Below are 11,902 nucleotides of genomic sequence, written 5' to 3'. Positions count from 1 at the left end.
TTGAACCTTCATCCATAGGGGATCCCAGCACCGCAGATGGAGGATCTGCTTGCTGTGCCACTGTGCTGGCCATGAGACATCTATTTCTTCGTTTTCCTTCCTAGTGACTCTTCAGCTTTCACACACTAGGCATTTGATTTTTTTCCCCCTGATTTTATTTTTCTCATATGTCAACCTGGTACCTTTTCAATCTCCATCTTTAACCCAAACTATCTCCTCAACTTCAGACTTGATATTCTAAAATATTCCTCCCTGAGACTATCACAAATTCCCAAAAGCATAAATGCCACAGCAGGGTTTGGCTATCCTACTTTTCCTTCCCATAATGAGGTCAAGAAACAGCTAAGGATGAGAAAAACCACTGGCCAAGTGGTCCAGTCTTATGTCTTGACCCAACCACATAAGAATCCCACACTGTTTTCAAGTCAATTGGGAAACATTTGGAATCCATGGAACCTTTCCTCAATATGGGAAATATTGAGTGCAGTGTTTGTTAATATATAGGAAAAAACTAGGTTCCAGGGTTAAAGACATTTGAAGAACTAAGCTTTTTTTTTTTTTCTTTTGAGTGGGGGTTACTCTCTAGAACATTGGAGATGCTGATGTGCATTGCCTCTGGTCCCAGGGCTAACAGAACTTGGGCTGAGAACTACTACTGGATGTTCTTAGATGGCCTACAAGTGACTTAACAAGGCCGAGGTTAATGCTATCTTGCATTCCTGGGATCCATCTCCCCCATTAAAATCCTCTGGCTACTGTAAGCACTACTTAACCAGTCAGGTGAATTGGAAACCTCATTCATCAATGATAGAACCTTCTCCTTGCCTTTCCCAGGGAGCATCAAATCTGTTCCACCTCCTAGATGTCTCACATCTGCTGACTTGCCTTATTTGCACTCTTGTGGCCACTCCTCAGCTGCTGGGGTTTTCTCCAAAGCAGAACTCAAGCTAGAGGTGTGGGCACCAACATGGTCTTGCTTTGGAAATGAGGAGGTGAGACAGGAATGTAGGTGGAGTAACAAAGGACTTATTCATGAGCAGGTGACCAGTGTGGACCACTGAGACCAAATCCCTCTGGAACCCCCGAAGACACTGCACTTAATATTTCAGCATGGGTCTCCTGAAGGGAGACAAGATCAGGGCCCTGGGGTCTCCTGCCATGGTCACTTGAAGGTCAGCGATGCCCCCTGGGCCACTGACCCTCCAGAACCTTCATCTTGTCCTGGGAGCCACCACAACATTCTTGGAAGCAAGAATTGGTTCTCAGGCCCAGCTGTCAGCATGGTTGACTCACGTGGAATTGTACAGGAACTATGGTGGAGGCCCCCGGCAGCAGCTGCTGCATCTCCAGGCCCAACTTGCCTCTCCACAGTTCTGGTCTCACTCCTCTCAATCTACCCTCCACCTGTCAATATCCACACTTATACAGCTACAGGAAAAGAATCATGGCAGTTACCAAGCATTTAGCAGAAGCTATTTTTCCATAGGAGATACGTAGGTAGAAAATTAGAGGCTTTTAGCTATCAATGTTACACATTTGCTTTTTCTATTGTAATGAATATGTATATTATATATATATACTCATATACATATATATATATATGCACAAATGAGAGTACTTTCAAAAGCTTATGGAAAAAAATGAATTAAAAGATCAGTTTACTTGGCTGCAAAATACTTTTCAAATCCATGCAATGTGTGATTTCCTTGAACTTCCTGATGTCCACGCAGATACCTGGATTTCAAAATTTGTTTTCAAGATTCATTTGTTTATTCATTTGAAAGGCAAAGATGGCACAGAGGAAGACACACACACACACCCTGATATTCTATCACTGGTTTATTCTCCCAATGGCAGCTGTAGTCAGGCTGGGTCCGGCAGAAGCCAGGAGCAAGGAACCACATCTCCCCTGTAGGTGGCCAGGGCCCAGGCACGTGGGCTCTAATCTGCCATTTTGCCAGGCACTTTAGCATGGAGCTGGATGGGAAGCAGAGCAGCCAGAACTTGAATTCATGCTCTGATATGGGATGCTGGAGTTGCAAGGGGCAGCTTAACTCACTGAGCCACAACACATGCTGTGGATTTCAAAAGTGCACCAAAAACAAATTTATTTTTTAATCTTTTTTCCCCACAAACTTTTTTTTAAGATTTTTTTTTCCGAAGACACATATGCAAAGAGGAGAGACAGAGAGGAAGATCTTCTGTCCCAAATGACCACAACGGCTGGAGCTGCACCGAGCCTCTTCCGGGTCTCCAACATGGGTACTGGGTCTCATGGCTTTGGATTGTTCTCAACTGCTTTCCCAGGTCACAAGCAGGGAGCTGGATGGAAAGCTGGGTGCTAGGATTAGGACTGGCACCCATATGGGATCCTGGCCCATTCAAGGTGAGGACTTTAGCTGCTAGGTTGTCGTGCTGGGCCCTCCCACAGATCTTTTTAAACTATACACATACATACATATGTATACATCTATTGGATAGAGCATCTCATTTTCTCTATGCAGAGTCTTCCATATGCATCCACTTTGGTGATTCCATATCCCCTCACCCATTCTAAAGCTCCTGTGCTTTTGTGTGTTTCTTTTTGTGCCTCTTCCCCGTACATACCCATACTGCTATTAAGGTCACTTATGTGTTGCCTCATTGCAGCTTTCTCTCCCTTGTGCAGCTACCATTGCCAGTACCCCAGTGCATTCTTTGCATTTGAACCCACACCCCCTCCCTGAGGTTGACTGTGTCCATCCTGTGAGAACCAAGAGGCAGCCTGATGGCGTGGAGGGGATGCTCCGCCATGACACCCTCACCTTGTCAAACCTCATTTTCTCTCTCCTCCCAGATCTGCACCTGCAGCAAACCCAGGGGAGAAAAAAAAAAAAAAACACAGAGCCAGTCATGAGCAAAAGGCCCAAGGACAGCTGTTGATCCTGAAAATGGTTTTAATTTGTCTCTGTCTCATTAGCTTAATGCTGATGCTGGCGGCCCCCCGGCTGCTGACCAAGCTGGTGACTTCCTCTTGAACTTAGCGTGCAGCTTATCAGCTCCCAAGAAGCTGCTCAGAGCTCGGCCATCCTCCTTGGTGACCCTGGTCCTTTGTGTCCACTCTCTCAAGGACTCCCATTAATCTCCGTAATTAAAAACTGGAGGGAAGACCTCCTGCTTGGCCAGCCTCGGGCTGTGAACTGGCACGACAGGCAGAACCACGAGAATCAAAGCTGCGTGCAGTAAGGGAATAGCCCTGTAGGTTGGACGGCTTTGCTTCCCTGACCATGCTGGGAGAATGACCCGGTTTCACGTGCTGCTGTCAGAAGGCATCCGGAAGCTGAATCATTCTAGGTTGCTTTCTAACGTGACTCCAGCAGGCAATCCATAAGCAAGAAATGCACAAAGCTTAGAGAAAGGTTTTGCTTTGTAGTAAGTGATTTAAGTTGGCGCTCTTTGAAAAACAGGGGCTGAGGTGGCACATTGATCAAGTTAAGAATCTATTCAGGCAGCTTGCAGCAGGTAAATCTCCAAGACAAATGTTGGTGCTGTTTCCCTGCTCTGCATCTAAATGTCTTCCCACAGCCCTGCAACAGGAACTTGTAAGTACCATCTTTGGTGACCTCATTGCCCCTAGCGGTGGTGATAGGGAATGAGCTAGGAGAACTTAACTATGTCAGCAAACTCCTAGGGGGTTCTGATTGCATTCCATGTGCCCAGGGTTCTGGGTTCAGTCCAGCAAATTTGGAGCTACTACATCTGTCTGATCTTTCCATCTACTGGTTCACTCCCCAAATAGCTGCAATGGCCAGAGCTGAGCTGACCTGAAGCCAGGAATCAGGAGCTTCTTCCAGGTCTCCCGGATGTGTGCAGGGGCCGAAGGCCTAGGCATCCTCCACTGCTTTCTGAGGCCATAAGCAAGGAGGTGATTTGAAGTGAAGCAACTGGGATTCAAACTGGCGTGTACACAGGATGCCTGCAGAGAATTAATTTGCTATGGCACAGGCGCCAATCCCTGCAAGGTCATCTTAGGCACTGACATTTGACAGAACATTTCCTCCACCTCCAGGCTTGCATCACATCTCACCCTCAGCTCATCTGTCTCTCCTTCAGTGGGCTAACTTAACAGACCAATGCTGCCAATGTGTTCAAAAGACAAAAATGCTTTTGTATGCCCACTTTGTGACATAGACCCATGGGGGTGTGTCTCCTATTTCCAGGGGTATCTCTTCTCCCAGAGAAGTTGAAGGGGGGACAAGCCTGCTGGGATACATGGACTGTTTCCCCAGGCCAGGCAGCTCCATCAAAAGGTGTCTCCTTAAGCTGGATAGTGGAGGAGCTTGGTCCACTCTACCATGGGAGACCTGATTCCATGTTGGCAAAGTGACTCATGGAGGCTGTATGACCCGCAAGTCTACCCAGCACTGAAGGCATGGTGTGCAGGGTGAGAGAGACGGTGGGGGGTACAGGCCTTCTGCTGCACCCCACCCTAGCTGTCCCTGAATGAGACCAACACTCACTTCCCCCTGACCATGCTTCTCCCCTCCCTGAAAGCATTCTCCAAGCAAATCCAGATGATCTGATAGGGAATAGCATGTTCCCTAAGTAAACTCCCTCCAGCCAAGTTGCCAGAGTTCAGCAGGTAAGCTGAGGAGCCCCAGAGCGAGCAGCGAATGTTGTTATGTCCATAATTTTTGCTGACTCGTTTTTTGGCTTTTAGTATTCCAGACAGCTCTGCTGCTGGGTATGTGAGTGCTATTTTCAGTCACCTTTTATCCAGGGTTTCTCCTCTCTCAACACTTCCATTTTCCCCATTTCCACCGAGCAGGAGCTTGGGTGTATAATTCTTCTTGCAGAAAGACGTGGGCTGTGTTCCTACATGGGTGCACACCAGACCTTGCCAGCTGCTATGATGGCTGGGAGCTGCAGCTGTTAAAATAGCAAGAAAAGGCCCAAGTGCACACACTGGCCATGGTGACTTGTTTCACACACTCACCTCATATAGAGATTTTCCAACTGCTTGTTCATTCTCCATATGACTGCAATAGCCAGGGCTGGGCCAGGAGCTGAGAACCCCATCCAGGTCTCCTGTGTAGATGGAAGAAGCCCAACTACTTGTTCCATCTTCCGCTGCTTGTCCAGCTGCACTGAACTTGGCCCAGAAGTGTAGCTGCTGGGACTCATTCAAACTCGGCCTAAAGTGGGGTGCTAGCATTGCAAGCAGTGGCTTAACCTGCCACAATGCCAGCTTCTGTACCCATTTATTCCTGCTGTAAGGCTGAAGAGCTGGATGCGAAAGAGAAAATCAATCATGATCACAAATGTTGAAGTTGGGAACTATCTCAAGAAAGGTGTTGGTTGCTGTTCGCCTGCTTAGATATGCTGCCAGGCAAAATAGCATAGGGAAAGGCAGGGCACAGAAAGATGTGAATTGCTCCATCAAGAGAAGAAAAGAACTTACTTGCTCACTTGCAATAGTCTGTGCAGCTGGGCAGGAGGCTGTAAGCGAATGGGGGTAACTATGAAGGTGGCAAGGCCAACTTGGGGCAGTGGTGCTGGGAGAACATCCCAAGTACTGTTGTTCCTCTCAAACCCTCAGACCCAGCCTGGTGTCAAGGGTCCATTGGGGAGAGGTAGGGAGGAGGTCATGGACAGGAAGCCTGCACACAGCCAAGGAAACACATGCCTTACTTAGGCTCAGGAGAATGAAGGGGGAGGTGAGGAGGTGAGGAGGTGAGGGAGGAAAAGGCAACACAAGGATACAGCAGACTAACCCTCTGCCTGTGATACTGGCATCCCATATGGACACCAGTTCTAGTCCCAGCTGCTTCACTTCTGATTCAGTGTCCTGCTTATGACCTGGGAAAGCAGCAGAGGATGGTTCTCAGCCATGCACCCCTGCACCCACATTGGAGACCTGGATGGACCCAGCTCTGGCCATTGAGATCATTTGGGGAGTGAACCAACGAATGGAAAAATCTCTCTTTGTTTCCTTCTTTCTCTCTCTGTAACTGGCTTTCAAGAAAAATAAGTAAACCTTTAAAGAAGAAGAAGAAGAAGGAGGAGGAGGAGGAGGAGGAGGAGAAAAGTCAGAATTAGTGTGACAGTGTAACACACACCTTCCAGGTCCCCAGTGGTGTCTGGTGACACAGGCTATTATCGCTCTCCTATTTATCTAATAATGATGCTTTCTGGGATCAGCATGATGGCTCAATGGTCTAATTCTCTACCTATGTGTGCTGGGATTCCATAAAGATGTTGGTTCGTGTCCCAGATGCTCCAACTTCCCATGTAGCACCCTGCCTGTGACCTGGGAGGGCAGCAGAGGATGGTCCAAAGCATTAGAACCATGCACCCATGAGGGAGACCCAGAAGAAGCTCCTAGTTCCTGGCTTCAGATCAGCTCAGGTCTAGCTATTTGGGAAGTGAAGCCACAGATGGAAAACCTCTCTCTCTATCTCTTATCTCTGTCAATCTCTTTCCAGTAAAAACAAATAAATCTTTTTTAAAAAATTCTTTCCTTCCTATAGAACCCTAAGGAATTATCACTGAAAAGTGCTCCAATCTCAGCCCCCTCCTACCTCCAGACCCATAGCACGAAGTAGTGGGGCAGAGAGTCAACCCATGGGCCAGATGACCCCAGGAATCAGGTTGGTTGGCCCTGTTGTGAGCTCTCTAAATCTACCTGGTAGTTTGATTTCCCCGACCCCAATGGGACCAGAGCAAAGACCTGAGCCCCCTATCTCAGGGGCCTCCCAGCGTCTAAGCACTTGCTTCTCTAGAGGTGCAGTTCTGTGCCTTGGTGCCCATCTCAGGACACAGCACTCCACTCACATCTGCCACTCAGAGGCTATCTGGCAGAAACCTCACTCTGTAACCCTCCCCCAGAGCTGCAGGAAGGCATCTTCCAAGATGCAAAAAGGCTGCTGCTGACCAAAGTTCAAGGAGACAGAGTAGTCAGGAGAGAGCCAGCCTGCTCAAGGTCCAGGTCAGAGCTCCTGGGGCCCCGAGAGCCCAGGAAGCACCTGCAGCTCTCTCTTTCTGAGGAGGAGGATGAATTCTTTTTTTTTAATGGGATGAGAATAAATCTGATATCCTTCTCAAATATGCCCTGTCTTAGGTCTTCTTTGAACATCCAAATGCCTTCACTCTCTTCAGATCAGAGATTCTGAACCCAAGGTTGAACTACAAGCAACATATTACCCATGCCCTTTCCTAAGCTGAACATCTGTGGCTAGAGGCTTCTTATTTTCTCAAATCCAACTCTCCAAAGAGAATAACCCAAATAGGGTTAAGGAATATCGCTCTAGGCCATGGTCACACATCCATGTACATCCCCTTGAATTTGGGCCATCCTTCTGATCATATGTCGAAGTTCAGAAAATAATCAAAGATCCGTTTGAATGGAAAGTAGTTATTCTGTGAAGTGCATTAAAGTCTTAAAACCTGCAGACCCTGGGGTAGGCATTTGATTAAGGCAGAAATTAAAACCTCCCTTAGGGTAGCACATTCTACATGCCAGGGTCTGGGTTCAAGTTCTATCCCTTCTGCAGACCTGGGAGGCAGCAGGTGATAACTGAAGCAATTGGGTTCCTATCACCCACCTAGGAGGATTCTGTTTCCGGTTCCTGGTTTTGGCCTGGTATTGCAGCCATTTAGGGAGTGTGGTACTTTGCTCACAGTCCCAGCAAGCTCACATGTGCCTTATCACAATGTTTTTTAAAGTTAAGCAAATAGATAAATGAATCATTATCACAATGATTTAAAAAGTTAAATAAATAGGTAAATGAACCATTGCTTGGTATCAAATAGTAGAACAACTCAGAATTGCATAGTTAGAATATGACATGCACCTGCACTGTCATGAAAGCATTTCCCTCCCAGAGTGACTAGGGCTAAAGGGGACACTTCTTGGGAAACTTTTTAAAAAAGCATGTACATGCATATTTGTAGCAGTAACTCTTTTGTTGTTGTTGTTGTTTGGTTGGTTGGTTTTTTCAGACCCTGGGTTTTCATTCCATGCTAACTTTGTCTTTCTCAGACACCTGAGATAAAATTTACTCTTGCATTTGTTCTTAGTGCAAGGTATGCTTTTTTCCAACCATACACAGAGGGGTACGTGAGAATATTCATCCCCAGAAAGAAAGGAACATCCAAGTAAAGGGGCCTCCATGAAACAACACGTCCACCTTGGATAAACTTTCAGAGAGTGAAAAAGATACGCTAGCTGTGCCCACAGCCCACAGCTAGGCATTGGGTAAAAGGTATGAGATGCAAGTTTTGCAAGATGTTTGCCGCCCAGCCCAGAGTGTAACCCATGGTCCCACAAAAGTGCAGATGTGGTTGACTATTTACCAGCATTGTCCAAGTTCTACCTGTTTAAAATTCAGCTTACCCCACAGCCTGGGCAAGGTGCTACTCTCTCCTTCCATCAGCTCAGACATTTCTACTTTTTTACAAAACAAAAAAGACAGTATGCTTCCAGATGGCCACTGTTGCAGAGCACATATGGTGCCTGGGAGGAAAGAGTGAGCCTTGGGCCTCTCTGAGTGACTCTGATTGATACAGAGACTGAAATTCCAAAATGTTTTTTTTTTTTTTTGAACAAGGGGTGGGAAGAGGCTAAGGGTTGCAAAGCGAAGTCACCAAGCATGTCCAACAGCCTTGGTCTTTCACCTGGAGTCCTTTGTGAGTCACTCACCTCTGACTTCAGAATCTTTCATTCCCTGGGTACCAAATAGACAGTCAAGGCTAAAGACGTTTTGTTGATGTTGCTGTACATTGAAGATAACAAAGTAGATATGAGCCACAGAATGGGAGTTGCGGCCAGAGAAGTAGACCCGGGAGCTGGAAGCGCAAGGTCTGGAAAGAATAAAAGGAGATAAGGAAAAGTAGTTAAAGCAGCTGAGGGTGGCATGTAGGAGGAGAGGGGTGACCAGAAGGGAAGCAGGAAGAAACACCTGTGACCTCCAGACTGGTCAGGTCCCAAGGCTGACCCCTGTGAGGGATGATTTCATATGTCAGCTTGACTGGGCAGGGATACTTGGTCAAACACTGTTCTGGACACTTCTTTGTCCAGAGATTAACATTTACAGCAATGGACTTGGAGGAAAACAGATTGCTCTCCATATTGTGAATGGGTCCTGTCCAAGCATTTGGAGGCCTGAACAGAAAGGAAGGGACCTTACCCAATTTAGGGCAGATAAAGCATCAAAGCACACTCTCTCCTGAGATTCCAGCCTGCCAGCCTGCCCTGGGTCAACAGCCTCTACAGCTACATGAGTGCACCCCTTAAAATAAACCCCTCTCCCACCAACACTGGTGATTTTGTTTCTTTGGCAAATCAGAAACTTATCCAATTGGTTCTGGATGTGATAAGGTAGGATTCTATCCCATATCAACAGGTTAGGGAGCTAGCTCATCATTTGTTTCTTTGACACATCCTAAGGAATAGAATTCCAACAGCTCTTCTCTTCATGCCAAATAGACTATACCTTTGACTATAAGGTAAGCTAAAGGTAGGCTATTTCAAAAAATCTTAAAAGCAAGACTATTCTAGCTCATGCTGGTGGGGACTGCAGCCTAACCCAACCCAGCTGGCCCCCAGTACCAGCCCTCATGTGAATGGGCTTGTGTTACAGCTCAACCAGGCCCAGCCCACAGTCCATTCTGGTGCTTGGATTCGCCAGCGGGTGATAAGAACTGGCCCAGCCTGATTCGCCCCCATCCTGTGCCAAATATATGCCGGTAGGCACCATTCCCTGGCCTGGTCTGACCTGACCAGGCTACAGCACACTCTGGCAAATACCGAGGTAAGACAGGCCATGCCAGACTGGGCTACAGTGCCCAACCAGCACGCATGAAATTCTGTGGTGGAGGGAAAAAATCTGATTGAGGGGTTGGGGGCTCCCCGGCTGGACCACCACTTCCACTGGTGAGCACGAGAACTGGGAAGGGGCAGACTAGACCAGGCAGGACTGCAACACCTGTTGGCCTCAAGTAAGCTGGACCAGGGAAAAGCCAGGCTGGTTTGAGTGCTCCTACTGGTGCATGCACAAGCCACAGTGGATGTGGGTTGGTTGGGTTTTGCCACAGTGTCAGCTGGCTGATGCTGGCATGAAGGGGCAGGGGCAGTGAAAAGCTTTGTCAAATTAAACTGCAGAACCACCTGGAGAGTGCAAGATCCAGGAGTGGGAATGGACTCATTAGGGAAACAGTGGGCACCTCCCACAGAGTTGCCACTCTGACTGGTAAGCATGCAAAACAGGACTAGGGCAGGCATGGCTAGACAAAGAGTGACACCCACCAGCACATGTATGAGTTGAATAGTGGGACTGGTTGGGATTAACTAGGCTTCAATGCCTATTGACATGTATGAAATCTGAATGGGATATTGCACAGATTGTACCAGTCAGCTGTGCACACTGGCAAGCACAGGAACTGGGGCGGGGTGGGGGGGTGGCTGGTGGGAGTTATTACAGATTGCCCCAACTAGACTCCAGCACCCACTGATTTGCATGGGGGCCAAATGTGTGGTGGGTAGGATTGGGCTGGGTTGCAACACCGATTAGTTTGTGTAGAAGACATGGCTGGAGACAGGACTGACCCAGCAGTTGCAACCACCATCATGTGCATAAGCTGACTGGGGCTACAGACACACAAGAATCAGATCTGGAATTACCTCAACGAAGCTTCTTTGGGGATCCCCTCAACTGAACCACTGGACTCAGAACCCCAACCATGAAGAGAAATGTAAGTTCCATGGTCTGACTGTGGAGTGTATGTGACAGAGCTGGGCTTCCTCAGTGGCTTAGATGGAGCAGAGGACAGCATGTCCAGGTGCACATGGAGGATATGTCAGTACATTGGAGTCTGCAGAGGACACATGGCACCGTAACATGACGGAGGACAGAACAAATTGTTCAACTACCCCAGCCAAGTGTTGGCAGTGAGTATCTGGGCAAATGGAGATTACAAGGTAGACTAATCTGGAGAGATCTCATCGTGCTTGGAGCGACAAGATTGGCAATAATTCAGAACTGTTGAACTATCAAAACTTCTTGAGCAGGACCCTTGGAGCATGCCCCACATCAGGAACCCTGAGATGGTGTTGGGTGGCTGTCCTCCATCCCAGAGTACAGAGGCATTTGGGAGGCTTCTCCCCTTATTCCCACCTTCCCCCAAAGACAGAAGGGGAAAAAAAGAATGTGGAAATAATGGTCTAACCTACCTTCCTGTGGCCCTCACCACCCTAATAAACTATGTAAAAATCAAAAATAAAAAAATAAATAAAGTGGAAAAAAAAGCAAGACTGTTGCGGGGGGGGGGGCGGGACGGGCAAGGAGCTGCCAGCATGATGGTTCAACTGCCTAATTCTCTGCCTGCAAGTGCCAGCATCCCACAAGGGCACCTGCTTGTGTCCTGGCTGCTCTACTTCCCATCTAGTTCCCTGCTAATGATCTGGGAAAGCAGTGAGGATGGTAGGATGGTTAAAAACCTTGGGATCCTGTACCCGCATGGGAGACCCAGAAGAAACTCCTGCTGCTGCCTTTGAATTGATTCAGCTCCAGTCATTGCAGCCATTTGGGGAATAAACCAGCAGAAAGAAGATCTTTCTTATTCTGTTTCTTCTTCTTTCTGTAATCCTGTCTTGCCCATAAAAATGAAATAAATCTTGAAGAAAAAAAAAAAAGACCAGGGATGGAGAGATAAAAGTGGTAAGGGAAGTATTACATTCTTAAAATTGCATCTGTGAACCAAATCAAATGTTTTCTTTAGTTTGTAACAATTAAAAAAAATTTTTTAAGTAGATCTTAAGTCCACTCCACCTGAATGCAGAATAGGCCTGTGACAGACGTGAAATTTTGAGACTTCCATTTCCTCCTTCTGAGAACCAGTTGCCTTGCTTGAAGAGCTTCTAGCC

This window comes from Ochotona curzoniae, unplaced genomic scaffold (assembly GCF_017591425.1).
Source record: "Ochotona curzoniae isolate NIBS_2020 unplaced genomic scaffold, NIBS_Ocur_1.0 scaffold_3835, whole genome shotgun sequence".
In the NCBI taxonomy this organism is placed as follows: Eukaryota; Metazoa; Chordata; class Mammalia; order Lagomorpha; family Ochotonidae; genus Ochotona; species Ochotona curzoniae.
This window is presented reverse-complemented; position numbering follows the sequence as displayed.